We start from the raw sequence: 18355 nt of genomic DNA on the forward strand, positions 1-18355 counted from the left end.
GCACTGTTTCCAACATCCCTGCTTCTTTCTCTTTGTTTAAAATCACTGAGATAAGGAAGCCTTCTCCATGTGGCTTCCTTGTGGTTACTGTCGCTTTGCCCAAAAATGGCCGCCATGCAGCCCCCATGTTGTAGGGTACTTTCTTTTATTTCGTTTCCGGGAATAGTCCTTTGTTTCTATCCATCCCCTTAATGACTGTACCAAGATGGCCACCACATAGGCCCCCACGCTCATGGGGCCATTTGTCTAATGTTGTTGCAAATGCCTGGTCTCCCAGGGATTTTTTGCTGGATCTTTTATTTACCGGACGCCTGTTTCAGTTTAATGCTTCAATGGGTGCACATGTTGGGGCTTGCAGGAACTCACCAGACTCCTTTATCATTCTGTGCACTTCCAAGTGCTCACCGCCTGTGGCTGTGCAACGGGTCCTGCAGCCTGCCCCCATACAGCTTTCTTCGTTCTGTCCTCTTGGCTGTTGGATCTTGGTGCTGCCTGCTTTCTGGCAATCTTACTCCTCCCGGATGACTTTGCTGCATGGGGCCATGTACCACGGCCGGCAGTGGTTCACCTGGCACGCTGTGTGCCTCCAGCCAGGACACACCACCGGGGTGATGTACTGCCCCTCTGGTAAGCCCCGTTAATGCAAACTTGCCGATCTGCTTTTGTTTGCTATTTCATTTGCTCTGCTTCATGTGTGCAGCAGTTGACAAAACTGATCCTGCTGCAGGGGGAGTGGGCGTGCAAAGAGACCGCTCCCCCAGTGCAGATACTAGATATAGGGGCCATACGTTATGGCTCCACTTCCTTTTCCTGCGCCTCCTTACTGAGGCAGCAGGCGGGGTAGAGGGAATGGCCGCTCTGCACTGTTATTACTTGGTGCGTCGAGCCCCTTCGGGGCTGTGCAATGTGCTTCTCGTCATGGGGTGGTTCCCGAAAGCACCCCCCCAGGAAAGCGCCTCCTGCTCAGTGTTCGAAGTGTAAGAAAAAATAGTAGTGTAAAAATGTTCCCTCTGCCTGCCCCCTTTTCTGCTCACTCTCCCATACTCACTATTGCTCCACCCGCACCCCCATTCAAACCCCATAACTGGGTCCTTCCTTTCCTCCATGCCACCCTGCAACATTGTGTTACACAATAGTTCTAGCAAGACTGAAGAAAACAATAAAGAAAGGCATTTAAATGACCACCATTATTGTGTCATTGTCACACTCAGCATGTGTCTTTATGCAGCCGCTCCTTCACCACCCACCATTCGCACCTCTTTAAGAACATGCCCAGTCAGCTACAAACATCACTCTCATTGCTTGCAAACAAGGCTGAGCAATTCATGCTGTAACACAGTACTTTTTGGCTGCCTCGGAATGGGTTTTTACATCCCAAGCTGTCTATTGAAATAAAGACTGCACCTGTGCGTTAGCTTAGTGAGATTTACACTGGCTTGATATTGGCAGTGCTCAGGTTTGAGTCCCCTTTAGGATTGAAGTTTAAAACCAAATTCATTTTTTTAAAAGTTGCCATCCTCGAACGGTATTCTTGGTCACATAAAGTAAGGGAACGATGAAGGATTTCCCCAGAAAGTAAGAGAACGTTGTAACCTTTAGTTCCCGCCCACGTTCACCTCTCTTCCCACTACAGTCTTCATGCGACCTGCTGTCCAGAGGCAATGTCTCCAGAAAGCAGCGTGACCCTGCTAAGGCCTATTTTAGAATGTTTTTAATTCTCTGTATTTTTCTTGCTGGGTTTCTCTGGAAGTGGAATGTGTGTCCATTTGATCAGTCTGTTTGCCTCTGTTGTTAGTCTGATTATCTCCATGATCATACGTTTGCTCATCTCGGAATCTCTCAGTTCATCTCTTTGTTGCTCTTCTGTGGTATCTTACATCGTAAGTGGTCTATTCCTGCTTTTCTCTGGCTTTCATATGCTTCAGCACCTTCTGCCCTCTCACGGTCATATATCCCCCGACTTAACCTGTGGTGCTCAGACAGGGCATTTGCCCTAGAGAGGTAATCAGCAATAACCCTGCACAAGGCTAAACAATGTAATGTCAGATAGAACAAGGGCTATATGATCAAGAACCATCTGAGAACTCTATGATTGAAATCTTGTGACTGGCCAACCATTGTAATTGAGCATGGTCCGTAAAGATAGTAAATGTCCTCACCAGAAATTAGTGTTTTAAGGACTCCGCTGCACATTTAATAGCCAGACATTCCTTCTCCAGGTTGGAATAGGGCAATTCATGTGGTAGCCGTTTTCTGCTGATATAACAGATGGGGTGGAAGTCCTCAAGGGTTCCTTGTGATAGCACTGCTCCAAGGCCTAGGTAAGAGGCATCTGTTTGAAGGAAGAATGTATCTGCAAAGTCTGTACAATGTTGTACCGGATGTCTGGTATTCGTCTCCATTAACTGTAGGTAGGCTTCTTGGGTTGATTGGTCTTGGGTCATGCCGCCTTTATGGCTGAACTTCCACCAAGGATTAGTGGGTAAAAAACTGCCTGTAGTAACCTACGAATCCATGGAAAACTCAGATCTCTCTTTTGGCTAGTGGTAATAGTATCTGATGCAAGCCTTGTATTTTGTTGTGTATGTAACTCCAATCAAGCAATCCCACTAAGTCAGTGCCTTGTCTGGGATGCCCAAGGGAAGCCCCTATTTATATATTTTTATGGAAAGTTATAATCTGGATGATGAACCCTTGTATAACACCCCTCTCTCAGAATCCCCCCGACCCCGCTGAGCCAAGAAGTAGGTTTGTTTTGCAAATTTAAAAGGTTTATTTGAACAATTAAACAATATATATATATCACACTTTTATAATAAATTCATAATTGATATCACACTTATGAATATAATGTTGATCAACAATGGGTAATCTGACACTAGCACACCTCTTTACAATCAATGAGGAGTTGGTATAGGATGGATAAGGCAGTGAAAATACTTTTATGGTTTCAAGGGAAAAGCAATGAGGAATGAAATGCAGTACAGAAATAACTTTATATGATTTTAGCAAAAGATAATATAATCACTTTTTCTCTGGCAATTCACCCCCCCCCCCTATGCAATGTAAGAAATGGAAGAAGGAGCACACAGTTCTCAGGAATGCAATCAAATACAATATGAAATTCAGTTCCCCCCAGCAAGTTTAGAGGAAAACAGGTAGAAGTTTGAAACACAGGCCCAAAATGCTTTGAATGTGATGACAATGAAGTGAGAAATGTGCTAAAATGCTTTTAATTCCCTCTAGAGGTTCAGTGTGGGTGATATCTAGTTTATATTAGTTCAGGCTCACTTTAGCAATGCTCTATGAGTAACTAGCAGGTTAAAACGAATTTTAGCAAAGGAAAGCAAGGAGCTGCTGATTTTTACACGTGGCTGAAATCGTGCAAAATGTCAAATTGCGGTAAATTTAATTGCGTGTGTCGAGCATGATTAGGGAGGCCCTATAAGGAGTAGCAAGTCGATTCCAGGTTCGTTGGAACGCCTAGAACCTTAGCTTTAAGATGACAGTTAAAACTCGCTCCTAGCATGGTTCCGGAGATACGGCCGATTTTGAGAAGGTAGTTTTTCAGATTTGAAATTTAAAAGTTCAAAATGGCAGGTAACAGTTTTCAGCTTTAAAAATGACAGAATGACACGATTCTAGGAGGCAGTTCTAATAGGCTAAAATAGTTTGGATTAGATTATTTTAAACTAAGAGATTGGTTTTGGCACAGTCCTGACTGGGTACTCACAGTATCATTTAGACAGGAATGGGCCTCGTTACGGATCTGGTCAACAGGTTGAACGGGACTTCTGGCGGTTCTGCTCACAGCGGTCTGGTCTCTGGTTCTGCTCTCCGCACTGCACAGTTCTGGTCTCTCTGGATCTCTGGTCTCTCTGGATCTCTGGTCTCTCTGGATCTCTGGTCTCTGGAGGTTGATGGATTTGAAGTCTAGAGTCTCCCAGCAAAGCGTCCCGCAAGAAAGTGGAAAGTGAATGTTCCCACCTGTCCTGCACTGTCTGCTTTTATGTGTTGAGAAAGTGGGTGTTTGCGTGGCATAACTGAGCCTGCCCCTCTCTACTTGTCTTTGGCCCAATTCTCCCCTCTCCCATAATTGGGGGAAGGAAATGGATTGTCATCATGATGAGGTCTGTTTATGGGTCAGAGGATCCTCCCCTGGTCAATTTGCCCACAAATCTATATTTGATTCAAATACATATTTCCCAGATATACAAGTGGTTGACATTACATGTACATATCACAGATGAATTAAGACAGGTCTCTGTTCAAGCCCCATGTTCCTCCGAGCTGGGATTCAGAACTGACAACATTTTGCGCTTTTTGGTCGGTTTACCAATATCGGACATTTACCAAAATGTACACAAATGTGCGCAAGGAGTATGGACATTAATTGATGAAGTGTCAGATTTTTAACATGAAGACATTTGGAGTAAGACTCTATTTTCCGCTAGCAACCCCCCAGAATACACCACAGGGTCCTAACACCTCTTAAAACGTGCACGGAAAAATCCCAAGAATAATGATATTATTTATATGATATGATATGATATGATATGGTATTTGTAACGCGCCTATACACAAGTGTTTCAAGGCGCGACGAGGCAGGGAGGGAGGGAAACAAGGGGAAGACAGACAAACGATCCTACTAGGCCAGGTGTCATTCAGATCGCGCAAGTGCAGAGGTAAGGGGAAAAGGAGAAAGTGCAGGGGGAGGAGGTGGGGGGGAAGTGCAGTACAAGGTAAGTAGCGTAATAAAATAATAAACAATAAATAAAAAGGGCCAGCTGGTGGCAAGTGCGAGGTAAGTGCAGAGCAAGTGCTGAGAAGTGCTGGGAAGGAGGGCTGTAGGGATACAGTGACAGTCCCACAGTGCAGGGGGAGCTAGGGAGGCAGTGCAAGTGGAGAGTGGCTGGGCCCTGGACCGAGGTCGCTGAGAGTGGCCCAGATGCAGGTTTAGTGCAGAATTCAGTGGGGAGTTAAGCAGGTTTAGCAGGGGAGAGGGAGAGAGAAGGCAGAAGCGAAGAGGAAGGTTTTGAGGTACTTCCGGAACCGGAGATGGTTCTCCTCAAGTTTCAGGGAGGCAGGAAGGCTGTTCCAGAGGGAGGCCCCTGCTGCGGAGAGAGATCTACCCCCAGCTCGTTGCTTCGAGAAGCGGCTGACCATGAGGGAGTTGGAGACGAATGAGCGAAGGGCTCGTGAAGGAAGATATTTAGGAAGAGAGAGTTGAAGGTATTTAGGCCCCAGGCCCCAGAAGGCCTTGTGGACAATGCAGAGGGTTTTGAACTTAATCCTCGCAGCCACTGGGAGCCAGTGAAGAGATTTCAGTCCTGGAGAGATACGGTCCCTGGGCTTGAGGCCAAGGACAAGTCTCGCAGTCCTTGGCCTCAACCAGTCCGCACTATGAGTTATCTATCTTTTTAAAATTATTCCCTGGTCAAAAAGGGGTGTGGCTTCCCACATCACATGGTGGAATAACTGGTTTATCCACTTCCCCAAGCTCAGCTTGCTAGCAGAGGCACTGCCCCTCCCATTTCCTTCCAAGAGGAAGCCATTTTATGACCCCCCTAATTTAACAATTGCCTGAGCCAAAGAAGGCCCATTGTTCAGTTCCCTGCAGTCCCCAGGTGCCACTCCCCTTTCAATCAACAAGTCCATGTTATCTCCTTTTGGTGGGGCCAGCAGGATGCAGCTAGGCCTGGGAAGAGTGGCTGAGCAGGTTTCTCCTGTCGGGGGTAGTTGTCAGGCAGAATTCAGCTAAATGTCACTTTAGTTCCCAGTTTTCTACATTCAAATCCAACTTACATGCAGCTATTTTTTATATATACATTAAATAATAACTTCCTTCAAGTCATTTCAGAATAAAGTTTTACATTGTATCCACCTCTTAGCAAGTCTTTCCTTGGTCTGGTTTCGGTTCATTTGTTCAGTTTTACACAAAAGTCTGGTGGTTTTAAAACGCCGGCATTCTGATAGTGGCGAGCACCAGTACTGCATCCATTTTTGAAAATGAATTCCCCACAGTTCTGGGTTGCTTTTGGCAATCAGCTTTGCCATTCCCAATGGTTTCAGGCTACTGTGTGTGTAGCCGAATGGTGGTTTTAGGCAGTGCCCTCCTGTGCTCACAACATAGGCAAAAATGGGTGGCAGCCTATTCTTCATGTTTTCCCTGTGCACTCTCTGAGGAGTTCTGGCCATCATGATGTTTTCCATGCCAGTACTGCACAGTTTTATGGTAGGGCTTGGCTGCATGGGTAAAAACATCCCACAAGCCCCCCCTCTTGCGATGGCCATTCTGATCTTTCACTGATGGAACTCGCAAGATCTGGGATGTTCGCCTCATCTTCTTCCAATTCCGTAGATGGCACAGTTCAGCATCTTTTCCTCCCTCCAGTCGATCAATCAGTTCTCCTTGCTGGTCCTGATGAGAGGATTGGGCGGTACCCCGGGCCCCAGGTTGCCTTCCATGGTCAGTCTCCATGGTTTCATCTCTCCTAGGATGATAAAGCAAATGCGGCAATACCTATTCATAGACATTTTTCCACCACTATTGATATAATGGGGCGACATATACATTTCATAAATCACGAGAATAGATCGTAGCATTCTTATTTTGAAAAACAAGATATCATCATGAAACATTTTTTCTTTTTCCAATCATAATATTTTAGAGTCTATATGTGGGATATTTTAGGATGGTAACTGAATTAATCTGGAGCGGTCCCGTCTGGCATTGCAGAGCACTCCTCCAGTTGCTGCAGAGTGTGCCTGGGATGGCAACACTTTAGCTGATTTATATGTACCCACTTGTCTTCCCCTTCCGCCAGACTACCTTTGGGGATGCGAATCATATACGCTACAGGGAAGATTTTGTCTATGATTTCAAACGGTCCCTTCCACGTAGGCAAACATTTTCGCTGTTTGGCCTGGTTCCTTTGGAAATTGTATAGATAGACCCGGTCTCCCACATCATATACTTTCCTGGAAGTTTTCAGGTCATAGTGGGTTTTCATGCTATCAGCTGATCTTTCTAGATTCCGCTGCGCATAGGCAAAAGCATTCTGAAGGTGTTTCCTTAAATTCTCCACATACTCATGAGTTGTGGAGGCATTTATCTGTGTCTGCTCTTGGGTCCTGTAGAGCAAGTGCTGGGGAAGCACCATCTTGCGTCCGGTCATCAACTCAAATGGTGACATTTTAGTTGCAGATGAAGGGGTAGATCTGATGGCCATTAGGACCAGAGGTAGTCGGATATCCCAAATTGGCCCAGAATCTGCCACAAACTTTTTTAAGATGCTCACAATGGTTCTGTTGTAGCGTTCTACTGCCCCAGAGGAAGCTGGCCGGTAAGCAATATGTAACTTCCTTTTGACCCCCAGTATCTCCCACATCTTTGTCATTACCTCGCTGGTGAAATGGCTACCTCTGTCTGACTCAATCCTTTGAGGTAGACCAAAACGGGAAAAGATATGGTTAATCATTAGGGCAGCTGCTGTTTCTGCCTTGCAGTTTGGGGCCGGGAGACATTCCACCCACTTGGTAAACAAGCATGTAACGGTCAACATGTACTTGTTTCCTCTAGACGAGCGAATTACAGGGCCTACAAAGTCGATTTGCAAATCTGACCATGGCAGTGTCATCCCCCTCTTTTGGAGAGGCGCACGGTGTGTGAGGGATGATGGCTGAAACTGTGCACACACAAGACACCCCTTCAAGTATTGTTCGAGGTCCTGCCCCATGTGTGGCCAGTATGCAATCTCTCTTAAGATCTCAAGTATTGTGTGAAACCCCCTATGACCGGCGGTGGCCGCATCATGGGCGTGACTTAACATCAGGCTTCGGAATGAGGTAGGAACCACCCAATGATCATGGCCAGCTTGGGATTTCCTTACCAACAAACCGTCTTGGATTCGGAACCTTTTTGGACATTTCATCAACACTCTTAGGTCCTCTTTCCCAATGTAATCGGTATCCGTCAGGGGAAAGTTCTCAGGGTCCTCAATGTGTTGGTAAAACTTACCAATTATTGGATCCCACTTCTGAGCTGTAATCAAATCAGCATCAGGGGTCTCCTTACTCCATTGTGCAGTTGAAAGATCATTGTGAGCATTTGTCTGGGACCTAGTGATAGCAGTGACCTGTATTTCTCCCAACAGGGACTCTATTTCTATTAGATCCCCTTGGATGGCCCCGGTTTTGGCCAGCTGATCAGCTAAGTCATTTCAAGTTTTGTCTGGTCCCTCTACTTTGGAATGACCCTTGATCTTTTTCCAGTAGATGGTCATCCCATTCGATGTGACCAGATCATCAATATTTTGGATTAACTTCCCATGTTTCAGGGGTTTGTTATTAGCACATAACATGCCTCTGGTTTTCCAATTAACCAGGTGCTCCACGAACCCGTTCCGTACATAATCCGAATCTGTGATTATGACCAGTTCGTGGAGTTGATGTTGGACAGCAGTGAGGATGGCCTGATGCACAGCGATCAACTCTGCCATCTGACTACTTCGGGGACCAATTTTGTACCCAGCGGAGGGTTCTGGTAACTCCTTCACCCATGCATTCCCTCCGCCGGCCATCAGTTCTTTCTCCCCGTTGTTGTCAACATGGTAAGGGCATCCATCCACATAGACAGTGAGCATTCCCTCACACTTGTCTTCTTCAAAGACGTTGTGTGGGGAATTAAGGTATGCCTCCATGTTGTCCTTGATTTTTAGACTTTCGTCCTCGAGACAGTTTTCTCTGGCACAATCATGCAAGTCAGCCAGACCTTGCGCGAGGGGACTCTTCCTGTTTTGGCCATATCTGACCTCTACAGGAAAGCCTTGCATTGACAGAATCCAGGGAGTAATTCGGGAATTACTCACATTTCCGGCCCGGATTGTGTCACTTTGGAGGTATTGCAGAGGCTGGTGTGGAGTCTCCACTATGATGTGTTCCTCCTGGATAAACGGGCGGTAATTCTTCAATGCCCACACCGTTGCCAGGAGTGCCTTCTCACAATCGTTGAATTTTTCCTCCACAGAGGATAAAGTTTTGCTCGCATAGGAGATTACTTTATTGACCCTGTCATGCTTTTGGTATGATACTGCCGTCAAGCACGTATTAGAAAACCCTGTCTCCAGGAAGAACTCCTTGTTTATGACAGGGTAAGCTAGGCAAGGCGCTTGTGAGAGGCTTTTTTTGAGTTGTCTTACTGCCTCGGATTGTTCTGGACCCCATTCCCACTTGACCCCCCCTTCAAAAGATAAATCAGGGGTCTGGTGATCTCTGCGTAGCCCTCAATGAACTTTCTGCTGTAATTAGTCAGTCCAAGGAGGCTCCTTAGTTCCCGCAGAGTTGTGGGATCCTTCAGTTTCTGGAGTGCTTCCACTTTCTTTTCTTGGGGACAGAGACCCTGAGGAGTAATCTCATGCCCCAAGAAATTAACACAGGTTCTACACCACTGTTCTTTCTGAACGGAAAGTTTTGCTCCGGCGGCCCTCAACTGTGTCAGAACATAACGGATCTCCACTATGTGTTCTTCCACAGATGAACTTTTGATGAGGACATCATCTACATAAGCCAGGTTACCCCTCGCACCCAGGTCGGGCATGGCCTTATGTAGGAAAATGTTGAATTCATTGCCGGAGTTGAGGTATCCGAAGGGAGTCCGGGTCCATGTGTACTGCTGGCCCCCAAAGGTAAAAGCCAGTTTGTATTGGTCCTCCCTACTGACAGGCACGGTCCAGTATCCATTGGTCAGGTCTATTGCAGTGAATACCTGTGACCCCTGGATCTGGGCCAGCCCTTGGTCAATGTAGGGCAGAGGCCATCGGGAAGTATGGCCCCGTTTGTTGAGCTCCCTAAGGTCGGCGCAGAGTCTCCACTGGCCGTTTGGCTTCAATATTCCCAGCACGAGATTATTGAAAGTTCTGTGGACTGGACGGATTATTCCCCGGGACTCAAGGTTCTTAATTATTTCAGTAAGGGACTCCATGGATGCGAGAGGCAAGCGATATTGCTTCACAAACACTGGAGTCATGCCAGGGTCCATGGGAATTGTTGTTGTGTGGATGTCGGTGCGACCACCGTCATATGAGTCTACCGCAAAGAGATCTTGGAAATCCAAGAAAACTTGTTTCAACTTTTGCTTCTGTTCCAGAGTCACGGAGGCATCAGCTAGGTTGACTCTCTCTTCCACCATCTGCCTGAAGCCTGGAAAGACTTCTGGTTTTTCTATCTCAGCGGCCTCCTCCAGCTGGGTGGAGAAGTCCCTGGTTAGAGTGCTGATTTGGACCGGAGGCTTTAGGTGGGAAAGGCAGCCCTCATGGACCTGGAAAATCACCTCATCCCCTCTGAAGTCACAAGTCACATCTTCCTTACCATAAGGGCAAGAAGTGTACACCAGGAAGTTACCCCCATGCCGGGTGAAGATCCTGTCTGGTGTTGTATTGTCCTCACTGTCACTGTCAAAACAGTCCTTGGGGATCGGTCCTACCAGTTCATTTCCTAAATCAATGGAGAAATGTCGGTTATCAACCGCCATTCCAATAATGGTGCCTGCGGCTAGAGTAATACTCTGTAAGTCGCTGTTATCCACCTCTATTGGAATGGTGTCATGTTCTATGTTGACTAATGGTGTTGGGTTTACCCCTAACCCTTGTTGTTGGAGAGAAGCATTTAGATGAATATAAGCATCAGAGTTTTTCAATTTTTGTCCTCTTTTAACTTTCACTTCCAGGGAGAATTGTCGGGTCCTTTCTGGGATGGTGACTTCCTCTTTAAGCTGAATTTGAACTGCATATGGTAGCAATTGAGCTGACCTAAATGCTTTTTCTTGATCATCAAAGCCCATGGGATTATCCGCTAATCGGGAGCAAGCTTTGAAGTTCATTAGGTCCAAACTAATGGCGAAGCAATTGAGAATGTCACTGCCTAAGTAAAAGGCGGCAGTGACGTCTCGCACGACCCAACAATTAAGCATTATGCTCTTGTTGCCAATGGAGATTTTGAGCATACACCTGCTTGGCAGGAGATGTTTGGAATTGGGTGTTTCCAGATCCATTTTCCATTTGTCTATCAGTTTGAATGTGGGAATGGCTGCATCTTTTGGGAGTTGGCGGAACATGGCTTGGCTAATGAAGCTCTTACCGTTGTTCACACACACTCGAGCGAGTCCTTCCCATCATTTAACTGAACAGGGATGAACAACTGCTCTCCAGTTTGCTGAATATCAGCCAGGCTCTGAGCTGATTTCACATCTTTCTGGACTATAGGAGTGCGGGTGTCTGATTGTGGATTGGTAAAGAATTTCAGAGTGTTTCCTTCCAGTGTGGAATACCACCTTAAACTGGAAGGAAGGTTGATTTTCAGAAATAGAGAGGACCTCCCATCACCAGTCTGTTGTCCTACTGCTATTACTGTCACGTCTGGAATTTGGTTGTTCTGGAAGTGAAATTCTACTTGGTCAGATTTTTGTTCAACCATGTGGCAGGTGCCATTTAAACTAACATAGTTGACACTCTGTTTTAATTTTATTGGTCGGCTAGTCTGGGTCCAGAGGACCTTGTTTACGCAATCTATTGGGGGTGACAACCTTCTCAGGAGGTCATTCCCTAGTAAACAAGGGGTGCCCTCTGGAGTTACTACTATGACCGGGTGTTTCACCTTGTGTCGCCCAATTTTAATGTCCAAGTCTGCAGTCCCCTCGACGGGAATTTCCTTCCCGTCAAAGTTCTGCAGTTGTCCAGGAAGAGAGGTGAGAGGAATACAGTAATTATCCCCCCTTCCTGCATTTAGTTCATCAAAGGCCCTTTTGGACAGAAGGGTAGCTTGGGATCCAGTGTCCACCAGTGCCTGTAACGCTCACCTGATTCTCGCAGAGGCGCCGGTCTTGACTGGGCGACTACCGTATCTTCAAAGGTGATGTGCAGCACCCGATTGGCTCTTTGGGCTGGACCTCTGTGCCCTGTATGCCTGACGTGCAGAGTAAGATGTCTGCAGATAGAAAATACGGGGTTAATGAACTGGGGTTATTGGGGTGTCCCTATCTCTTTCCTCTTCTCCTCTCCTGTAGACCCCCACAGGTTAACGCTCTCACCTTAGGAAAGTGAATGCCGAGCTCTCCATCTGTCTCGGGGCAGGGTGCTGTAGCCAGTTTCTTCACTGGATAGGTAGCGCAGGCCTCTTGACTTCAGAGGACTGCTGTCCGTCGTTTACTGCACGAACGGTAAGTTTCGAGTAACTCAAATGTCTTTAAAGTCTTTAATAATGATGTCTCTTGTTTTGCAGGGTTCCGGCAATGGCGGATGACGGGCTGAAGTGAGTTGAAGATGGAGCCCGTGTGATGAATAGAAGCGCCTGGAAGCACGTAAGTAAGCGCTTGTTGCCAGCTTCACAAAGCGCTCTAACTGTCTTTTTATTTTGCAGGTACAAGTTCGGAGCGGCTGCAGGGTGCCGGGATACCCACTGGGTTAGATGTGGAAAGGAGTAATGGCACGTGAGTATTAAAGTTCCCCAATGTCTTTAAACGCACCTTGTTTTGTCTTTCAGATGCGAGATGCAGCGCCGACGGCCTCCGGAGCGTGCGAAGAGTTGGTAAGCTTTTGTCTTTCAGATGCCGGAATGCAGTGTGAAGACCTCCGGAGCGCACGAAGAGTAAGTAAGCCTTTGCCTTTCAGATGCCGGAATGCTAACCTGTTCTTTCTTGTCTTTATAGGTGTTGCTGAAGACTGGATTCAGGATGGTAAGCCTTTTTCCTTAGGCTCAGGACCGGATGCAGAAGACACGATGAGCGTTCTGCTGCAGAGGGTGCAGAATAACGCAAAGCAAGATTCATCCACCGGGTGTGGTTTAAATAGCCTCCTGTAGTGCTTAGGTGTCTCCTTCCACAGCCACGCCTAAGTAAGAAAAGAGTTCCTGGTAAAAAAAGAGTTCCTGCCTTCCAGAAGAGTTCCAGTGTTCTGAATCTAGGGAGTGTCTCCAGCCCCACCCAACAGGAAAAGTAGTTCCAAACAGAAGAGGATCAGAGGCTCAACTGGCAGGCAAGTAAGCAGCATGGTCTGCTGCAGGTAAGTCCACCCAAGCATTATGAGCCCGGCGCTTCCAGCGCTGGGACTGGGCATATTTATGAGGCTGGTGCCACTGGCGCCAGGACTGGGTCCAAAAGGTCCCAATTGGGACTGGTTGGCACTCGGAACCTGGGTTATGGATCTGCTTCCAAGGGAGTTGGGAAAACCCTGACCTTTTGGAAGCAGAGATCATGACAGTGCCAAAATTGTACCCTGCCCCTGTACTTGTACCGGGGCATAATATCTTCCCTCCTTCTCCTCTAGGGGGCACAGATAATGCACATTTTTGGACAACTGGCGGGCTATCTTTCTGGTTTTGGGCATTGAGATAGAAGAGATTTGGGCAGAATTCTGTGACGAGCCTGGGGAATCTGAAAGAAAAAGTTGGCAACTGCAGATCAGAGCCATTGTGGGTTCCCCTGGTTCCGGTTCTGGGCCGCCCCTGCCTTTTGGGAGGCAGTCACCAGGATGGGTTTGACCTAGGGGTTTTTGGTTTTGTTGGTTCTGGGATAGAATGATGGGCGGCGACAGCTCAATCTCCACATCTACCCAGTCTGGATTGGAATCTCTTGGGACCCATTTTTCCTTCGGAGGAGTTCCCCCATCTCTGAAGGAGAAGATCCTTTTCCCAGGATCCTCTGAGGATCCCTCTCCCTCAAATTGGAAGACCTGTACCTCCTCCACAAAGTGGGTCTGTTTGGGTGCTTTGTTTCTCCTACCCCCCCTCTGCTCCTTGGGAGGCAGGCTTTCAGGGGCAGGAGATTTTGTTTCCGGTTCCTGGTTTTCCAGGGGCTGTTTACAATTTGGGAAGGAAGCTTCCTCCAAGGCTTTTTCACCCCCCTTCCCCTTGTGCCTCCTCCCTGGGAACCGGTGGGTTATCGGGGTGCTGCCCCCGTCATTGTTCTGGAGCACCAGGCCCAGAGTTTGGGGCATTCTGCGGTGGCATGCTCATCTGAGGGTTCTGTTGAGCCCTCAGTATGTGACCCAGATCCCGTGCCATATTTTGGACCTGGCGCTCAAGTTGGGAAACCCGCTCAGGTTGATACGGGGCTCTATTTTCTCCCCTGGGCTGATCCCGGGAAGGGTAGCTATCCCTACTCTGGTAATACCCCGGATTGGGAAGATTTGGGTACCCCTCCACCCTTGGCCTCCCCTCTCCCGGATTAAGTGGTCTGGGCTCAGGGAATTGGGGAAAGAAGGATGGATGAGTTTGGGGCTGAAATTCTTGTGGATACCTGGGGAAAAATTTTGGCCCAGGGTTTGGTGAATTTCTGCCCTCCTGGGGGAGGTTAGGAGGGAAGTTCCCTGTCAGGGTCAGGTGCTTGGCTGGATCCCCCCCCTTGGGCTGGAGGAGTCCACACATAACCCAGGATGGGTCGGTTTCCCTTGTAGTGGGGACTTACATAATCAGGGGAGCGGTGGACCCCATTTGTGGGACTACCTCCTCGACTCCATTGTCTGTGACTGGCCCGAGGGCCTTCTGGGCTGTGAATTATTTGGTGCAGGCAGGTTTTTAGGCCCCCCCATCTCCAAATCTAACACAGGGGCAACCTTTACCTCCGCCACCTTGGCAGCAGCAGGGGTGATGTTGGGTTTGGGGTTTTTCTGCACATTACTTTTATTTTCTATGGGCTTCTGCACCTCATAGATCCGGGTAGCCTGTTCAATAACCCAGTCTAGTGACCTCTTCTCATGAAAATCTCTCACTAGCTGGGTTATGATGTATTTGGGCAAGGCATGGAAAAAAGTATTGACAAATTCTCTGCTGTCCGTGCGCACCCTTCTGGTGGTCTGCGCAAAGGCACACTTCAATTCTTGCACGAATTCTTGTGGGGCCTGATCCTCCCCACATTGCAAGTTGTAGGCTGCCTTGTGAGCCTCTTGAGGATTTCTATGAAGAGAAAAATGTTTCAATATGGCCGCCCTATATGCGGACCATCTTGAATGGTTTTGGTCCTCCAGCCCTGCAAAGAAACTGGAGTATTCTGGGGAGAATGTCCATTTGACGTACAGGATGCAGCTACTTCTGTCCCTCAAATGGAAAGTCTCCATCATTTGCTCATAGAGCTCCAAGTGTTCCCAAACAGAATACTTGGCGTTCTTATGATAAGGCATGATGACACTCCTTATTGCCTTCATTTGTTTCAATGGGTCCTTAAGCAAGGCCCTTTTTGCCTTATTGGCCTTTTTGGTTCGGGTCACCCTGGTCCATTCATACTCTGACTCCAAAGCACTTCTCCCAGAGGTGCCCGTCTGATCTTCCAGGTTTACACGGATTCTGCGAGCCTGGGAATGGCTGGCAGAATGTGGGGACCTGGTCTCCTGTGTCCTGTAACACTCAGAGGAGTCTTCAGATCCCTCCTTGTGCCAGGATTTGAGGGGTACCCCCCCACTGACCTAACTGGGCAGAGGTTTTCAGGATGCCCTTAATGGGCCTACTCTCCTGGGGTTCCCCACTAAATTGCACTATGCTTGGGTGCCCATACCCGGATGCCCGCCCCTCCATTCCTGGGTGGTACTGGCCTATGAGCCCCATACTTTTGGCTGGATAGTAATCTGCCATTCCTGTGGCCCTGTGCTCATGCGCGCCAGGGGACATGGGGGTGGCAGAGTCCAGGGACTGGGAGAGATGAAGGCCTCTGGTACCAGGGCTCCTGAGGTTATGCTCAGGCGTTTCCCTTTCCCAGCGAACCTCATCTCTATCAGCCCCTGCTCCCTGTTGCAATGCAAGAGCCTGCGCTTTCAGTTCCTCAGTTAAGGCCTTACTAGACTCTATCAGTCTCTCCTTCATGGCTACCTCTTGCTGGAGCCTATCATTGTGCTGACAGAGAGCCTCATTTTCTCTCTGTGCCTCCTGATTGGTCATGGAGTATTGGGCCAGTCTCTGCTGCAGGAGGGTTACCTCCTGATCCCATCCCTACTGGCCTGCTCCTTTCTTGCCAGAGCCTCCTCCACCCTCCTGGTGTGCTCTAGCAAGTCGTGATGCTCTTTTTGGAGGTCACCCAGCCCCTGGAGGGCCAGGTGATTTTCTTCAATGTTTTCTTTTAATTGGCAGACTTCCTGGCCTAAGGTGTCCCTTTCCTGACTAAGAGCCTGCATCTGTGCCACCAGGTCGTCCCTCTGCCTTTGAAAGGCACCAGCTTTCTGGCGCTCTTCCTGAAATTCTGTCTGGGTGTCCAGATGTTTCAGAATCAGTTTATTGCTCTCCTCTTTTTCTCTATCCAATTGGCTTTGCAGGGTGGCTACCTGCTTTGTGCATGCCCTGTTGAAATCTATCTGTTGCTCCAGCTTTTTCTGGCTCTGCAGTAAAGAGTCCAAACTGTCTTGGTGCTCCTTCTGCAAAGCCAGAATTCTGGTATCCTGGTCAGCCTTTTCCTGTTGCAGGATATCTATAGCCTCCTTCATTTTAATGATGTATTGTCTACTCTCATTTTCTGACTCCTGGCTTCTGTTCAGCCTCTGCTCAGAAGAGACCAGGTCAGATTGGGCCTTTTCTAACGCCATCTGTTGCCTATTTGCCAGATCTTGGCCTTGAGCACATTTGTCCTGCATGGCTCCCATATGTAAATATAAATATGCCGCTACCCTGGCAATCTTGTTGTGCTCATCCTTGGCCTTAGGGGCCATATATAGTTCACTCAAGGCCACATGTAAGGGACCCTGATCTCTCCACTATCTGACCCAATTGTAGTGACCTGTTGTGTGATCGCCTGCAACCATACATTTTGGTCCTGTTCAGACCATTCACCTCTCACAAACAGTTTATGTAAGAGGTGCTCCCTAGCTATCTTCATATCTACCAAGGTCGTCATTCTGGAATTTGAGTTCCTTCCTGACTTACAGAAGTTTGTATTTTATTTTGCAAAACAGACCGTTTCCTTAGAGCGTTCCTTTGAGGAGTGCTTTCACAGTGTAAAACAGCGTGGTGATCTAACCGGATATGTGTATCTGGTCAGTTGACACACTGTATTAAGCTGCACAAGTGGTAAACCTATTCCAGAATATCCCGGCTACGAGCCCCCACTTGGTAAGTAACTCCAATCAAGCAATCCCACTAAGTCAGTGCCTTGTCTGGGATGCCCAAGGGAAGCCCTTATTTATATATTTTTATGGCAAGTTATAATCTGGATGATGAACCCTTGTATAACACCCCTCTCTCAGAATCCCCCCGACCCCGCTGAGCCAAGAAGTAGGTTTGTTTTGCAAATTTAAAAGGTTTATTTGAAAAATTAAACAATATATATATATATATATCACACTTTTATAATAAATTAATAATAGATATCACACTTATGAATATAATGTTGATCAAGAATGGGTAATCTGACACTAGCACACCTCTTTACAATCAATGAGGAGTTGGTATAGGATGGATAAGGCAGCGAAAATACTTTTATGGTTTTCAAGGGAAAAGCAATGAGGAATGAAATGCAGTACAGAAATAACTTGATATGATTTTAGCAAAAGATAATATAATCACTTTTTCTCTGGCAATTCACCCCCCCCCTATGCAATGTAAGAAATGGAAGAAGGAGCACACAGTTCTCAGGAATGCAATCAAATACAATACGAAATTCAATTCCCCCCCAGCAAGCTTAGAGGAAAACAGGTAGAAGTTTGAAACACAGGCCCAAAATGCTTTGAATGTGATGACAATGAAGTGAGAAATGTGCTAAAATGCTTTTAAATCCCTCTAGAGGTTCAGGGTGGGTGATATCTAGTTTATATTAGTTCAGGCTCACTTTAGCAATGCTCTATGAGTAACTAGCAGGTTAAAATGAATTTTAGCAAAGGAAAGCAAGGAGCTGCTGATTTTTACACGTGGCTGAAATTGTGCAAAATGTCAAATTGCGGAAAATTTAATTGCGTGCGTCAAGCGGGATTACGGAGGCCCTATAAGGAGTGGGTTCTAGGTTCTTTGGAACGCCCAGAATCTTAGCTTTAAGATGACAGTTAAAACTCGCTCCTAGCACAGACGGTTCCGGAGATATGGCCGATTTTGTGAAGGTAGTTTTTCAGATTTGAAAATGACAGAATGACACGATTCTAGGAGGCAGTTCTAATAGGCTAAAATTGTTTGGATTAGATCATTTTAAACTTAGACATTGGTTTTGGCACAGTCCTGACTGGGTACTCACAGTATCATTTAGACAGGAATGGGCCTCGTCACGGATCTGGTCAACAGGTTGAACGGGACTTCTGGCGGTTCTGCTTACAGCGGTCTGGTCTCTGGTTCTGCTCTCCGCACTGCACAGTTCTGGTCTCTCTGGATCTCTGGTCTCTCTGGATCTCTGGTCTCT

General features: G+C 47.2%; 1 long non-coding RNA gene across 1 annotated transcript in view; it reads left to right on the forward strand.

Annotated features, from left to right (window-relative positions):
• The first annotated feature begins 229 nt into the window (after positions 1-229).
• LOC138504706 (uncharacterized) overlaps positions 230-18355 on the forward strand; it is a 220757-nt gene continuing 202631 nt past the window's right edge. Inside the window, exon 1 of the long non-coding RNA XR_011279914.1 lies at positions 230-627. This is a non-coding gene — a long non-coding RNA (uncharacterized lncRNA). The remainder of the gene's footprint in view (positions 628-18355) is intronic.

This window comes from Ambystoma mexicanum, chromosome 11 (genome assembly GCF_040938575.1).
Source record: "Ambystoma mexicanum isolate Mex_15411 chromosome 11, UKY_AmexF1_1, whole genome shotgun sequence".
Lineage (NCBI taxonomy): Eukaryota > Metazoa > Chordata > Amphibia > Caudata > Ambystomatidae > Ambystoma > Ambystoma mexicanum.